General features: G+C 41.8%; 1 protein-coding gene across 1 annotated transcript in view; it reads right to left on the reverse strand.

The window, feature by feature from the left end:
* The window catches only part of fbxw4 (F-box and WD repeat domain containing 4), a 75606-nt gene that overhangs the window by 14145 nt on the left and 46255 nt on the right, over positions 1-15206 (reverse strand). The window lies entirely within an intron of this gene.

Raw genomic sequence — 15206 nt, forward strand, 5'->3', positions numbered from 1 at the left:
AACGAAAGAGAAGGAAGGATAGTGTCTACGTCCCATAGCCCAACGGGACGGTAGCTCTGTGACTGGGTAGTTGGCTGACAGGCAACTACGCGTTTGTGATATATGATATGATACGATATGATATACAATAGAAGCTACATATAACTACAATTATAACATTAACCCTTAAACGACCAAACATTTCACATTTCAGTTAACTAAGTTTTCTCTGATTTTTTTCTATGGCCGATAATCGTTAAAACACGAATTTTACTCGTCTTAAATTCAATGTCATACATGTATTAAAACAATATTTTGTAAACATGATTAGCTATAGTTATTTATCTTATCATTGCGGCTTCTGTCCACCGAGGACTTTAATACCGTATGCTGTTGCCTAACGACAACTCAGCAGTGTTGCCATGTCCACTTATTATAAGCGACTTTGGGCTTATATGGCGGGTTGCAGTTTTTTTGGGCTCGTTTCTTAAGTGTAGTTGCTTAGGCATGCTTTCATTGGCTTTCAAATATTTTCATGACATGTCATGATGGACCCCCAAATTAATATGGATTTGTCCCTAACCCCCTAACCCCCTCTGAAAATGTTTTGTGCCAGGGAGTCCTGTACCAGAAATTCCAGATTTGTGTTAGAAAGTTTTAAAACTCTACCAAAAATCTACCAAATATTACACATTTTGTTTCAAGATAGTTTGAAAATAGCAGATTTACAAGCTCGAGCGTAGATCTGCTGTTTTTGATGAATACTACAGTATAAGCGCTCATAAATGACCTAGTCTAGTGCCTAAAGTTGCTTCTTTTGGGCTTGTTTTCCTAGACCTGGTTGCTTATGTCTCTCACAAAATCTGGCAACACTGCAACCTAACCAATCACAGTGCGACTATCGTTCCTGGCAATAGGATTGTGTACTCTATTCATGAAGTTAGCTAACAGGCTAACACAGTTAGCGAGCACAAATGTTTACGTACCTCTGCGTCTGTCGCCGCCACCGTTGGATTCTCGCGTCCAGCGTTATACTTTATCAAACCCATGGCTATAAATTAAAAACTAGCAAATCATCTTCAGACCACGAAACGTTTATTGACGGAACCATTCTTTCCTCAAAGCTTCCTCCTCCCGGACTAGTACCAAAACAAAACAACAAGCCAAGTTAAAAACTTTACATTGCATCTTCTTGAGCCCGCCCCTCACGATCATTGCTATTGGTCTATTCATGGGTATGCTCACTTTTGTAACAGCCATAGGTGGTTTCAGCTGTCAATACAAACCGGTTATCAAGCAGTGGTGTAAAGTAACGTACTGTACTTAAGTACAATTTTGAGGTATTTTTTACTGTACTGTAGTGTATCCAATTTTCAGTACTTTTACTTCTACTCCACTATGCTGAGAGGTAAATATTTTACTTTTCACTCCACTAGAATTATTTGAAAACTTTAGTAGTTAATTTGTAGATTTTGATTATTATTACAAAACATACATTAACCACTTCAGCCCATACATTTCGGCCATTTGAAAGTGGCCGATCTACAAGCTCACAATAATGCGTGGCGACTCGCTAGATCTGCTATTTTCAAACATTTTAAAACTTGTGAAATGAGACATTTATGCATAATGAGTACTTTCTACTTTTGGTACTTTAAGTACATTTTTATACCAATACTTTTGTACTCAAGTACATTTTAAATTCCGGACTTTAGCTTGTAACAGAGTATTTCTATACCTATTGCAGTATTTGATACTTTACTTAAGTAAAAAAAAAAAAAAAGACTACTTTTTCCACCACTGTTATCATGTGCAGTGGATGTCAATATCAGGTTGCCAATGTAATAACAAGTGGCATACAATGTCATTAAATACATAAATTTTTGAGTATCTGTACTTTACTTGAGTATTTGTATTTTTTTGGGATACTTATATGGCTGTAGACAATTGTCAATAATGATTCATTTTAAGGCTGAGAGGCAGGAGCTTTCAAATTAAATGAACATCATTATTACTATTATTATTATTCCTGGCTACCAAGGAGTCTCTGTTTCAAAAAAAAAAGTAAGTGGAATATGGCTCTTCCATTGACAGCATGAGAAACAAAAGTCAAATCTGATTGTATTAAACAATGATAGTGTGTGATGCCCCCATTATTTTTAAAATATTGTAGTTTGTGCATCTTAATATAAGATTATCATGTCAGCTTGTGTGTGATGCTACCAGATTTCCGTTTAAGATTTTAAAACGGCATCATTAGTATCACCTGAGCCTATAGCTTTAGATGTTCATCTCTTGCCATCTTGTTCAGCAATCAAGGTCAATTTGTTATGTTTCTCCACTCAGTTATTTAGGTTTCATTCAGGATATTTTGTTGTAAAAATAAATGGGTGGGGGCGTGTTTTCTCCTCTGCGTTATCAGTGCCCTAGGTGGGGTTGGCGAAAGGGCCTTTCTGTGTGGAGTTTGCATGCATGTTCTCCCCGTGTCCCCACAAAAACATTCAGTAATCCTGGTCTCTATACTGCTTCCCCCTGGTCAGCCGGGGCACCTGATGGAGGCGAAAGGAACTGGTGGGAATAATGTGTTCCTTCCACACGCTACGTCCTACCGGGGAAACCCCCCCCTGTCAGGTGATAAGAAGCGGCCTGCTCAGTCATGCATTGAACTTGAAGGAAGCATGAGCTCAGTTCGGGGCCCTCCCCAGGCTGGCAGAGGGAGTAGCGTTTAGGAAATTGGCCGTGGGTGAAAAGAAAGTGTTACAAAAATCGTGGGATAACATTTAAAAAAATATATATATATATATTTAGATCCAATAACCGACTTAAATCTTACTCATGTAGGTTAATCAATTAATTGAGGGGGTACGTTATGGGGGGGGGGGGGTTTTATATGTCAACAAATCAACACAAAAACATCTAATAGATTAGTTGCAATCTACTATATCAATGATTCTGATTAACCACTTATTATAGCCTACTGTCCTAGGACCGACGCCTCCTGCAGGTGGGATAAAACACCAACATGGCAGTTAAGCTTTTGAGATAGCAGGTGTGCAGATTTGCTATATGGCATTATCTATGGATGGGAGCAAAATCTTTATGGGAGCAGATGGGTGTAGAAGAGAATGACACTGCCTGACACATGTTTTAAGGCCAGTTACAAACAGTGCTGTTACTGTGTCTGACTCTGCACATACACGCATACTATGCCCAGGTATCATTTTCTCTGACACATACAGTACTATACTGTCAAGGACTCATGTCAAGCACCCCGAAATTGACATACTGTATATTTGTTGTATATATGTTGTTAAAATGTTTCAAAAATATTAAATGTTTTTCACATTTTCTTAAAATAGCTGATGTATAGGTTTACAGTGGTTAAGCTGATTTTGCTGCAATATTAACATATTTTGCTGTGGACATCCTGGAACCCTGTTAAGGACCCCTGGGGTTCCCAGACCCCACTTTGAGAACCACTGCTGTATATAGTATATTAAGCCACCCCAGAATTCTTCGCAATGATGAATTCCTATGTGACCTTCTTTTTAAAATTATTTAAAATTATTTTCATTTACCTAACTTAATCATCTCTAACCAACAACTAAACAGAACCATTTTCTTTTTAAGTAATAACCCTAGCGCTTTCAACACTAGGGTTGGGGTGAGCTTTTCAAGCTAACATCATGGCGACCCCCATGTGAGACCGGTTGAGGTAAAACTGTTCAGAGAAAGATAAAAAATGCAATGACAGGGGGAACAATTAGTTCACTAAAAAGTTCTTGAAATGTTCTCTTGACCTCTTGTATGCTCTTGCACAACCCCCTCCCCCCACACCCCCACCCATCCATCATCAAATTTCTCTCTCTCTACCTCCATCCTTCCATCTCTACTCCGCTGCGCTTGCCGGTATCCTCTCCTCAGGGGCAGTCCTTTGAACATTTCAGCCCAGTTCAAGGCAACAAAAGCAAACAAATCACATTGTCCTTTCAGGAATTTTTTTTACCCTCTTGTTCGCCGCCTTTCATGACCTCTTCTTTAGTCACTTCTGTCTCTCTCTTTCCCTCTCATTCAGGGTCCCCCCAAGAAGTCAATGGTTCCTTACATCCCGGCCTGACAAGTCAGGAGGATACACGCTAATCCCCTTAATCTGGCCTTTCTCCCGCACACAGCCACTGGGAGAGAGAGAAGGGAACGCAGGGGAGCAAAGCCTGTCAGGGGAAACAATAGGATTAAGGGCCCGACCCTGCAAGTCACAATCAGGTATCCACTGAGTGATCTGCCGAAGCTCGGAGCCCCGACCTCCACTCTCTTCAATATGACTTATTTTGTCATTGGGCAGGAGTGAGAGAGAGAGGGGGGTCTCTTTCATTGAGGGTTCTGATGGAGGTTCCCTCCTCTCCACGCCACTCCGACAGGCCTGCAGTCCTCTTCTGAGCACCAGGGTACCCAGGAATGACTGACAGGTGAGGGTATGGAGAGTTTGGCAGGGGGGGAGGGAAATGTATGTACGTACGTGTGTGTGGTTGTTTGTGGTAGTGTAGTGTATGACATCAGTTGTGGAACACAGATGCAAGCATGTACTGTACATGTGCACTGTACAAGCAAGTCAGGAATTATCTGACCTGCTTGTATATGAGTATGTATGTGTATGTATTGTTCACTATTTTTCACACTTTTGATTATTTGACCTATTTCTATCTATTTATTTTCCTTGCTCTTCTTTCTATCTCGTTCTTCTTCCCTGTCCTTAAAGGAGTAGTTCACCCAACTTATTTTCTAAGTTGCTTAATTCAGTATTTAGATATTCGATATTCATTTTTATCAGACTGACCACAATAATCTTTTTCATTTATTTTGTATATTTTTGGGGGGAAATGACAAAAGTAATTGAAAAAACACAGCCCCCTCACGCATTAGAAGGACAATATCAGTCACCAGAACCAAGGAAGGGTGTTTTCGATGAATCTATCATGGTTAAGATGGAGTTTGAAGTTACACAGGGTTTGTACAGGAAGGGGGCGTGTTAGATATAATGAATATCAAATATCTAAATACTGAATCAAGCAACTTAAAAACTGTCTGGGGTGCACACAAAAGCCTGAGTAGACGTTAAAATGACCCCAAACATGTTTGAAAGTGAAGTACAAGAAGTACAAAAGTATTGGCATCAAAATACATACTTACAATTACAGCACAGTACCAAACTTAAAAGTACTCATTATGCAGAATGTCCCCTTTCACAATCATATAGGATATTATTATTATTATTATTATTATGCATTAAAAGGTACGGTAAGTGAAATTCTTTGGTAAAAAAAAAACATCACTTCCCAATTTCACTTGTTTAAAGGGCAAAATCACTTTGGTAGAGGTTTGGGTTGTGTAGTTACCTTGCCAAGGTGGACAATAAATCTAAAATAATTGCTCCATTGATTAGAAATTGATCAATCAAAATATGCTCCTCATTGACTTAATTGTACGGTAAACAGCTCTCAAAGTCACTCTTTTAGCGAGTAAACAAACGCAAACAAAGCTAGACGTTGACATTTTTTCATGCTGATAATAAATATCTCTCTTTGAAGGGCTGCCTTTTTATACACACACTATAGCCACTTTAGTACAGTAATCCTGCAATGGTGGCTTCAAGAACTTTGCTTTTCTATAGGCTACATCCCACTGACAGTGTCAGCACCGGCTTCGAATGCTATCAATGCATTCAATGGGAGATTATCACGTTTTATCAGACCATTCATTGGGCATAATCAGGAGCTACTGACCTACTCGGAGGCAGAGCAGTCCCCACAACATGATTTACGATTCTGAGTAGGCTCAAGGGAACGGCGCAACGTTCGGGACGGCAACTCCTCGCTTTAGCTCGCTCGGTGGTCCCTCACGTGGCTCCAGTTCGCTTGAGACTGCGCGCCTCCGCCATGGTCCGAAACCGAAACTCCGTCGGTAGGTCAGTAGATACTACTCGCCCATTCAATGGTCAGATAAAACGTGATAATCAAATTAAATACCATTATTTTTGTTTTCTTGGCATTGAGCTTGAGGCAGAACTTCCTGCACTCCATTTTTATTGCCAGTAGTAGTTCCTGTCCTTTCTCTGCTGTGTCCAAGACTAGGGCAACACTTCTGCACCATCTTTTCAGGAACACCAGGAACACCATAGGCCCGGAGAATGTTCATTAGTTTCATGAATTTATGTATGGTGTCAAAAGCAACATCAAGGCTGCTTTTCCAAATAAGGACATGCTAAAGCTGTGTAACGCACTAAATTGTTGTCAAAAAGATAAATCTAAAGCTACAAAATAAATCAAAAGCTTTCCCTCTCTCATTCACTCAGCTTCTCACACACGCACGCACACACACACACACACACACACACACACACACACACACACACACACACACACACACACACACACACACACACACACACACACACACACACACACACACACACACACACACACACACACACACATATTGAGATGTGTCATTGCGTGTGTGAGATAGAGGTACAACATGACACCTCTGTGCAAGCAATGTGTTTGTGCGATCATCAAAAAAAATGGAAGAGAAGCGGGTAGCGGTTTGAGGCAGAAAGATGTGAGGACCCCCCCCCCCCCCCACCGGAGGACATTCTTAAAAGGCCTTTTATATAGAACAGCAAGGTGGAATAATGGAAAACATTCCCGCCTTGAACAGAACAGTGTAAAGCGGGACAATGTCACATCACATGCACTTAATACCATGACCACTAGATGGCACCATTAGTACAAATATTCCTCAAGATGGGAATCCTGTCTCTGGAGTGTCAATCTGTACCCATCCTTGTGCTGTTGAATCCCTGTAGATGACAAAGATGAAAAACTGCTGACTTCCTAAGAACACTGTCAATAGACTGTCTCCAAACAGGCGCAAGCCAAGCAAAGCCCTAGTAGCCCTGATAAGTCCCCACACCGCCCTGATATTTGATCGGTTGACTCTGCCACCCCGGGTTCCAACACCACGGCCTCAATGCTCAAGGAACCAAGGCTCACATCCACTGAAAAGGGAAGTCCTCTGCTCCATTCAGGTCCAGTGAACTTGGCCAAAGAAAACAGCAGCTGATTCTTCACATGTTCTCGTGTTACGGTGCTAGTCCCGCTAAGTGCCAGGGGTAAATTACGGGTTAGCCATTGTGCGAGAGGCGACCAGTCACAGGAAGGTGGATTTCCATGTGTGACAGGTGCCTGCGGTGGATACTGTGTGTTTATTTAGGCTAGTCAGAGCAGCGCTTTGAGGTGGATGGATGGAAATTCCCATTGGAAGAGGTCACCTTGAACAGGTGAACTGAGCGGTTCCAAAGTGAGCTATGATAAACCCAGGGGTTCCATGGGGTAATACAAAAATAAAATAAAATTAGAATTGTATTAGGTTTCACTGAATGATGAACATGAGTGGACAGCAATGCTCACCTTAAATTGGGAACATGATAGGTGATTCTATTATCTGTGCGAAAACAAGATTGCATGAAAGAAACTATGATTAAATAAGTAACAGAATACATAGAATTTCACAGCATTTTTTAGTTCACAAAAACTTGATGGAGAAATTTGAAAAGAATTCTGACATTTGTAGTTTAGTTGTCATTATGCCATACACAGCTGCTATATGAGAGAGAGAGAGAGAGAGGGAGACAGAGAGAGAGAGAGAGAATGCTGTGATTTATGTGCAAGTCAACATGGTGTACCGCTAACTCCCTGTCACTCCCTATGATGCTTTTCGTACAGTTCCCACAGTTAAATATACACCGTCCGCCTCCAGTCCGGCTGTGCATGTATCTGCTGGGGTATTGGCCACAGTCCGTCCTCTCTCCACACTTTGCTAGATGTCCCATTTAGCCTCTGCCTCTTCCTTTTTGGAGCCGGTGCAAAAAAAAGAAAAGAAAACGCAAACAGCCTGCAGTGCCAGGATGTTTAGCCTGAACTAATGAGAGTTGGAGCGTTTTTTCCTTTAACAGAGTTTTTTTCTGACCAACTATTTTGTGGATTCAGACATTCATGATTCCCTTTGGGGTTGTACAAGTTGCAAGATCATGACACTTTTGACCAAGACAATCTACTGTGTGAGCTGGCCTGGGATTTAATTTCAATCCTTGCGTCAAGGAAACCAATTCCACTTGTCTTTTGTTAAACAGGGATTTGAACGTGACGTTATGACACTTTCAGGGGTTTTCCTAGCTCAGCATGGGCCTTATGACAGTAAGCATGATCCATCCACGTGTCAATTATATGTAACAGTAAAGGCAGTTAAGTCTTGACAGAAATCTACACATTTTCCTGTTATTTAACATTTTATTAACAAAAATGTATATTATACTTTATCAATGAAACTCCAATTAACCCAACTGAACTAGAAAGGTCAGCTCAGTAGAGCACTACAATAAATATGACATTACAATGTTATAGCCTAAGGGTCAAGTCATAGGCCAGACGTACACAGACTAGTATCCGCGGGGGTCTGCATAGACCCCTCTAAATAATCATAATTGAACTGGGGACCCCCCACCCTGATAAGCACTTGGAATTGTAGTTGTGGCTTTCAATTTCGTTTGACTTGGTTCCACAGATAAATATTAAATATTAAATTGTCACTTCACTGTCATTAACCTGTATTTAACCCCCCCCAAAAAAAAGAAATCATGTGGGGTCGCAGGTTGAGAACCACTCAATGTTTGTGACTTCACGTATCTAGCGTTCATGTACAGGCATGTTACGTGATATTACATGACGATAATACTAATCGACATGACTTATCACAGTCTTTAGACTAGCCAAATATAATGAGCTTTCCATGATTTTAGCTTGCAATTGCTCAAAAAGGACAGTAAAAAGTATTGATATATATAATGTGAGAAGTCCATTGCTTTTGTCAACAAACTGTGGGAAATTGCGCTTTTACAAGCCGGCGAAGTTGGGAAAAGATCAAGACTGTGTTGAAAAGGGGGACGGTAGGTAGTAGGTACTTTGCATACTTAATGATCTTCTTTACCAGGATGGTAAGTGTGAGAGTTGACAAGACCCCTACCTCTGTTCTGTTCCAAAAGTCCTAACAAACTACATATCCATTGTGGAACATAATCCATAATTCAAGCCTACAGATGTATAATCCACAACACATTCATCTACAACACATTGAAAGTGCAATCATTCATTCATCTGACTTTCCCTCCTTCTTAACAATTACAATTGGCAAGACAGCTGAGCAGGCTAATGACTGGGTGACTCCAACACTCGATTGCATCGGTTTTAATTTTATTCATTACTATACCGTAACTTTATTCATTTCACATATTTTTTCAGAATGTATCATAATATAAGCCAATAATATTAACAACGCTCCGCTTGTAATTAATTTAATTAATAATTGTTATCTCTGCTTTCGAGCTTGAATTTGCTAGCTGAGCTGCTTTCTGCCCACTAGTTGCATGTACATCTCTGTGATGAGTGACGTTGCACAGAAACCCGTCTATTGCACGCCTGCGATTGACTAGTACCAGTACATACCATGAGCCAGAGGTACAGGAGCAATGTATTTGCCTTATAGTGCAGACATCTTGCGCCTGATTGTAGTTGCGCTCCATAGCTTTGTTGGATGCGTATCCCATAGCCTGGAGGGACGATAGCTCTGTGATTATTAATTCACAAAAAAACAACATAGTAGTAAAAATAGTAAAAATAATCAGGAATTGAGGTCCTTGACCTGCTGGCAGTGTGCACAACAAATGTGATGCTGATCCACCTAGTAGAGTTCTCAGTTTCTGCTCAAGACTGACAGGGCCCGAAAAAGCCTGTTAGGTAGGGCCGAACTGACAATATATTCTAATCGGTTGGGTCGGGTAGGGTTCAGGCTGTGCAGGCTAATCATCTTTTAAATAAAAAAGTAAAATAGAAATATCTGTGTATTTTCTTTTTACTGTGAGCAACACTCGGCGCTGTCCATGGTGCTGATTGTCTTTTTTTTTTTTGTATCTGAAAATGCTTGCTTTTGACCAATGAGGAGAGAATAACAGAGAGTTTCCTAATGGGGTCAGAGTGAGAAGAAGACCTGACAGGATGGAGGTGATGAAAAGTAAGTTAGCCACACTATATCTCTGGTCTCTCGGGAGGGGAAGTCAGATTAATAGAATAGAATCAACTTGGAAGGCTCAAATGACTGCAAGAAAACATATACATCCAGCCTGAGCCGACATATGAATTCCTGTATATTCTTCTTATCATTTTGGCGCTGGGGATTTTCCTTTGGCGCTGGCTAAGATCTCTTTCGGGGCGGCGCCAAAAACTTCTCTATGGAGGAAAAACCCTGACTTTTCGTCCCGTGAACATAGGAGGACAAGGACCCTCAGTGAGAAGACAGTAGCTTTGTACCTTGTGATGTAGCGCCTACAAAAATGGATGATGTCATCAAAACAAACATGTCAGAGATGAGACAGACAGAAAGACAGAGAGCAAGAGAGAGAGAGAGAGAGAGAGAGAGAGAGAGAGAGAGAGAGAGAGAGAGCAAGAGAGAGAGATAGAGGTGAGAATGTTTGTCTGCGGCCTAAGCTCCCTTCACCTGGTTGAGTGTGAGGAGTGCAGGTGCTCCCTGTCTCACCCTCCTCCACCTCCTCCTCCTCCTCCTCCTCCTCTCACCCCAAACAGGACTGACACTATAGAGAGAGGGGAACACGTACAGGCAAGAAGCACATTACTCATGTCCACAACACACAGGGAGAAGCTGTTCGGAAGAAAACTAAATAGGTGTTGAAGCTTATTCTATAATCACACTTTATTAACGAATTTAACACTGGCATCCTGAAAACGATTGGCTATTTTTATTTCGAACAATTTTGATTTTCTTTTTGTTAAGTGCTTAGTGGTTAAGTGATTAAAGCTAGATTCTGGCGTAGAAATGTGATGACATTTCGGTCATAAATTGGCTATTTTTTAAATAATTGTTGTGCAGTTGTGAAAATTGTGGGTCAACTGCAATATCATAGGGCCTGAAATTTATAACCAATAACGACTTATCGATTAATCGAGAAGCTGGATTTTTTAAATAAATGTCAACAAATTGACACAAAACAATTACAATTTTTATAATTCACAAAATCAATTAGTTTGATTAACCACATATGCCCTGTATTATACAGTATACTTTGTTGTACAATACTGCCGTGCAAAATGTTCCAAAATAGACGATCTACAAGCTCACAACGCATCAAGCTTGAACATCGGCTATTTACAATTATTTTAATAATCGTTCATTAATCATAATAGAAGCAAAGGTTTGAAATAATCGTGATATTGATTTGAAGTCATGACGCCCAGCCCTACCCCAGAATACCTCCTTTGGACTTGACACCGTCAAGTCCATTAATGCTAACATCACACACCATGAAAAGTAAGGGCAACACAGTTAAGTTCTTAAAGCTGTTGTCCTTTGCATCTCAACTACAGCATTGTACTATTGCTAAGCTTCATGCTGAGAAATTCAGTCAAAAATGCTATAACGTACCAGTAACCCTCAGGAGTAACCCTCCTGGTTGCCACTGACATGGCGGCTGGTGTTGTTGTTGTCATGGAGATGCCCCCCACTCAACCAGGAAAAACACACACACACACACACACACACACACACACACACACACACACATATGATTAATTCAACTCTGGGTCATCCCTTGGGGCCCAAACATCTCCTGCATGGGTGTGCAATGTGTGTACGGGCCCTGGCCATTCTCTGACATATTAGCTAATGGATGGCCCCACGTTCCATTATGATCTAATACAGTGGTTCTCAACCTGTGGACCGGGGCCCACTGATGGGCCATGAGGATATTGCAAGTGGGCCCCCAAAATAATTGCCAAGATTGTAATGATATGATATTAATATTTTTAAATTTAGAACCAATAACCAACTTTATCTATCTAATCGATTCATCGAGAAGCACGTTTTTTTGCAATATCTTTAAAAAATATTTTACATTAAAATAAATATGCACGTGACCCACCCATCTGATCAGCTGCCGTGTTATCTTGTCAGATGGGTAGGCTGCGAACGCTTTTGGGATTTTCAAGTGGGCCCTGACCCAGAAAAGGTTGAGAACAACTGATCTAATACATTATATACCATTTCTTTTTTAAAAACCTGTAAGGATTTGGACGATTTCTCTAAAATAGCAGAGCTCATAGCACGGCACTCAGTGCCGCACTATGAGCTTGTATATCTGCTATGTTTTAATTGCCAAAGAAATCTTAAAATGACACAGATGCGTTCACGGTCTGAATGGATTAAACCTGCCTCTGAGAGACAAGTGCCCATGTTTGAGTCTTACCTATACAGTACAATACAGTACATGTACACCTCACTAAATACATAATTGTATTACATCTAAGCACACAAATACGCCCACTTATTCACAGGTTTTTCATTTAGCCTTTCTCTGTCTAACATAAACACACAGTCACAGCAGCATCTAATGCCCTCTGCCTCCTGCCACACACACACACACACACACACACACACACACACACACACACACACACACACACACACAGACTGACATACTAATGTTTCCTTCTTTCCCACTCTCACACACACACACACACACACACACACACACACACACACCCGTGTTCTGCACCAAAATGACCCTTTCGTCTCTCTTCCTCTCTCCCCTCCCCTCCTCCTGACATGCCAGGTGTACTGTATGCGGTTTGTATATAATTCCCATCTTTGATATGCCAGACGTGTATGTATGTGTGTGTGTGTGTGTGTACATTTGATATACGTCCGTCAAATGGATCCCTGGCATTGTGAGGCTGGGATTTGGGGGTCAAACAGGCGGATCCTCGCCAGCGTGTGATCCCAGGTGGCGGGGTCAAACGTATTGTAAACGCAAAACAGTGCGTTGCCACAGTGACGGGTTGGGTCCTGTCAGGGGGGGCTAATGTGCCTTGATCCCTTCAAAGGCTGCGTGGGGATCCAAGCACGGAGCAACTCAAAGAGCGATGGTCTGGAGACGACAACCTGTGTGTTCTCTGAGGGGGAAGAGAGAGGGACGAGGGGGAGACGAGAGGAAGAGGGAGAGAGTAAAAGAGAAGTAAAGTTTTGCAGAGACGGGGAGGGAGGCAGATAAGATGACGAGAGAGGGAGAGATGGAGAGAGAGAGAGAGAGAGAGAGAGCTAGACAAGCATGCAGAGCATAAGAGACTAGAGAGAGAGGAAAAGGGAGAGAACTTGTGAGACACATACTATACGTTTTCACCCTGGGGCCAGTGGATTAGTCCTTCATCAGCAGGCTCCAGCATGCTTCTCAAGTCCAACACATAAGTCCTTCTCAGCCCTGATTCTCTTCAGCATCAATGGCTACACAGCTCCAGTCACCATACCAGCTCACTGAGCACTGAGATCCACTGATCCGACCGCCGACAACCATTTACAGTACCTGATCAGCTCCACGCCGGGCACGGCACTCCCTCTGTTAACCAGCGACCCGCACGCAGAGTTAAGTACCATCGGCGGCAAACATAGTTAGCTCAAACAGCTAGCACGTCAGAACACAGGCACAAGTGTTGTGGGTGTGTTGATACCTTGCCTGCTTCTCTGTAGTCTGTAGCAAAGCAAACATCCATTCCTCTGCATCCGTGTGCCTCGACCAGGTTGGTTGATTACTCCACAGTAGCAGCAGTCCTTGCTTAATGGGAAAGGTTTATTATGAATTGTCATAGGCCTAAACTAAAGTACCAACACACACTAAACAGGGGTAAGGGGGTAATAAGTCTGATTGTTACGATAGTATTTCCCAACGTTTGGTGGTCATGTTTTCCCACAAAGGCATGGACCAGCTGTTCGCTCATGGCGAACATCAATCAGGTAACGTAACTTAGGTAACCCATACAACACTGGTCTGACCCACCAACTTCTGTCGCCAAAAGGGAATTTCTTAATTTGAACGTGACGTATCAGATTTACATCATTAAATTGGGGCGTGTCTATACAGGACCATAACAATGAATGTAATGTTATGGTCTTTTTTGTTATGGATGGAAAATAAAGGATATGGTTTCACTGCTGTGTTATATGGCTTACTCGTTGTGTGTCATCCTACAAGAGCTTGTAGATCTGGAACCAAGTATAAATCAGACTTAAGGGTGCTCGGGTGGCGCAGTGCTAAGGTAGCTGCCCACCACCGCGGAGTCTGAGGTTCGAATCCACCGCGGTACATCTGGCTTTACGAACACAATTGGCCTGTGTTCGGGGGAGGGAAGCCGGGCCGGGTGGGGAGGGTGATATTTGTCACACGTTAATTCCCCGGACTGGGGCGGTACCTGTAAGTGGGGAGTGTTGGTCGGGAGGAGTAGGATGAAGACTCCATGTCCTCCCGGTGCGGGCTCCTCACTGGCGGGTGAGCCAGTAGGATACAACAGCAGTGCAAAACACAGAAATATGTGCAGGGAGAAATCATTTGGCATAGCTAAATTGGGGAGAAAAAGCAAAACATTTGAAATAACATACTTAAAGGAATAGTTCACCCAAAAAATGACTTATTTTCAATTAATTACACAACCCATGAAGCCTTGAATTCATGGATATTTTTTTGTTTTAGACACATTCTTGAGCAGATAATTTGATGACCGGTTGTTTCCCCGGTAGGAGAGTCTCCACCGGTCAACAAATGATCTTATATTTCATATATTTTTTTGGTGAACTACTCCTTTGAGCATTCATTGTTGCCCTTGTTATCCAACCTCAGCATGGCTGTATCAGCCCACCAACCTTTGGTTAGATAACCTCAAACAAAGATGATGTATATAGCACTGTAAATGTATAAACGGTGCTACTATGTCAATGAACCTTTGTCAAAATTAGTTGTCATCATGCTCAGTTCCTGATTCTTACAAGTCATGCTGATATGCACTACAACACCATATGTTGTTGGGGTTGAATTCCTTCCCCAAATGTATGAACACCTCCACATTTATCAAAATACCACATTTATTGACAAAATATACAGCTTTATTCAAATAATACAGTTTCACAGGCTGGCTGGTAAGTGTGTGTGCGTATATTTGTGTCTGTTTCTGTTTCTGTGTGTGTGTGTGTTTGTGTGGAAGTGGCTGGTGGCTCAGCCAGTTGGTAAACCGACCATAATGTCCCTAGTAAGCACAAGGACCCGGATTTGAATCCGATCC

This window comes from Gymnoscopelus microlampas (assembly GCF_963454915.1).
Source record: "Gymnoscopelus microlampas genome assembly, chromosome: 13".
NCBI classification, from domain to species: domain Eukaryota; kingdom Metazoa; phylum Chordata; class Actinopteri; order Myctophiformes; family Myctophidae; genus Gymnoscopelus; species Gymnoscopelus microlampas.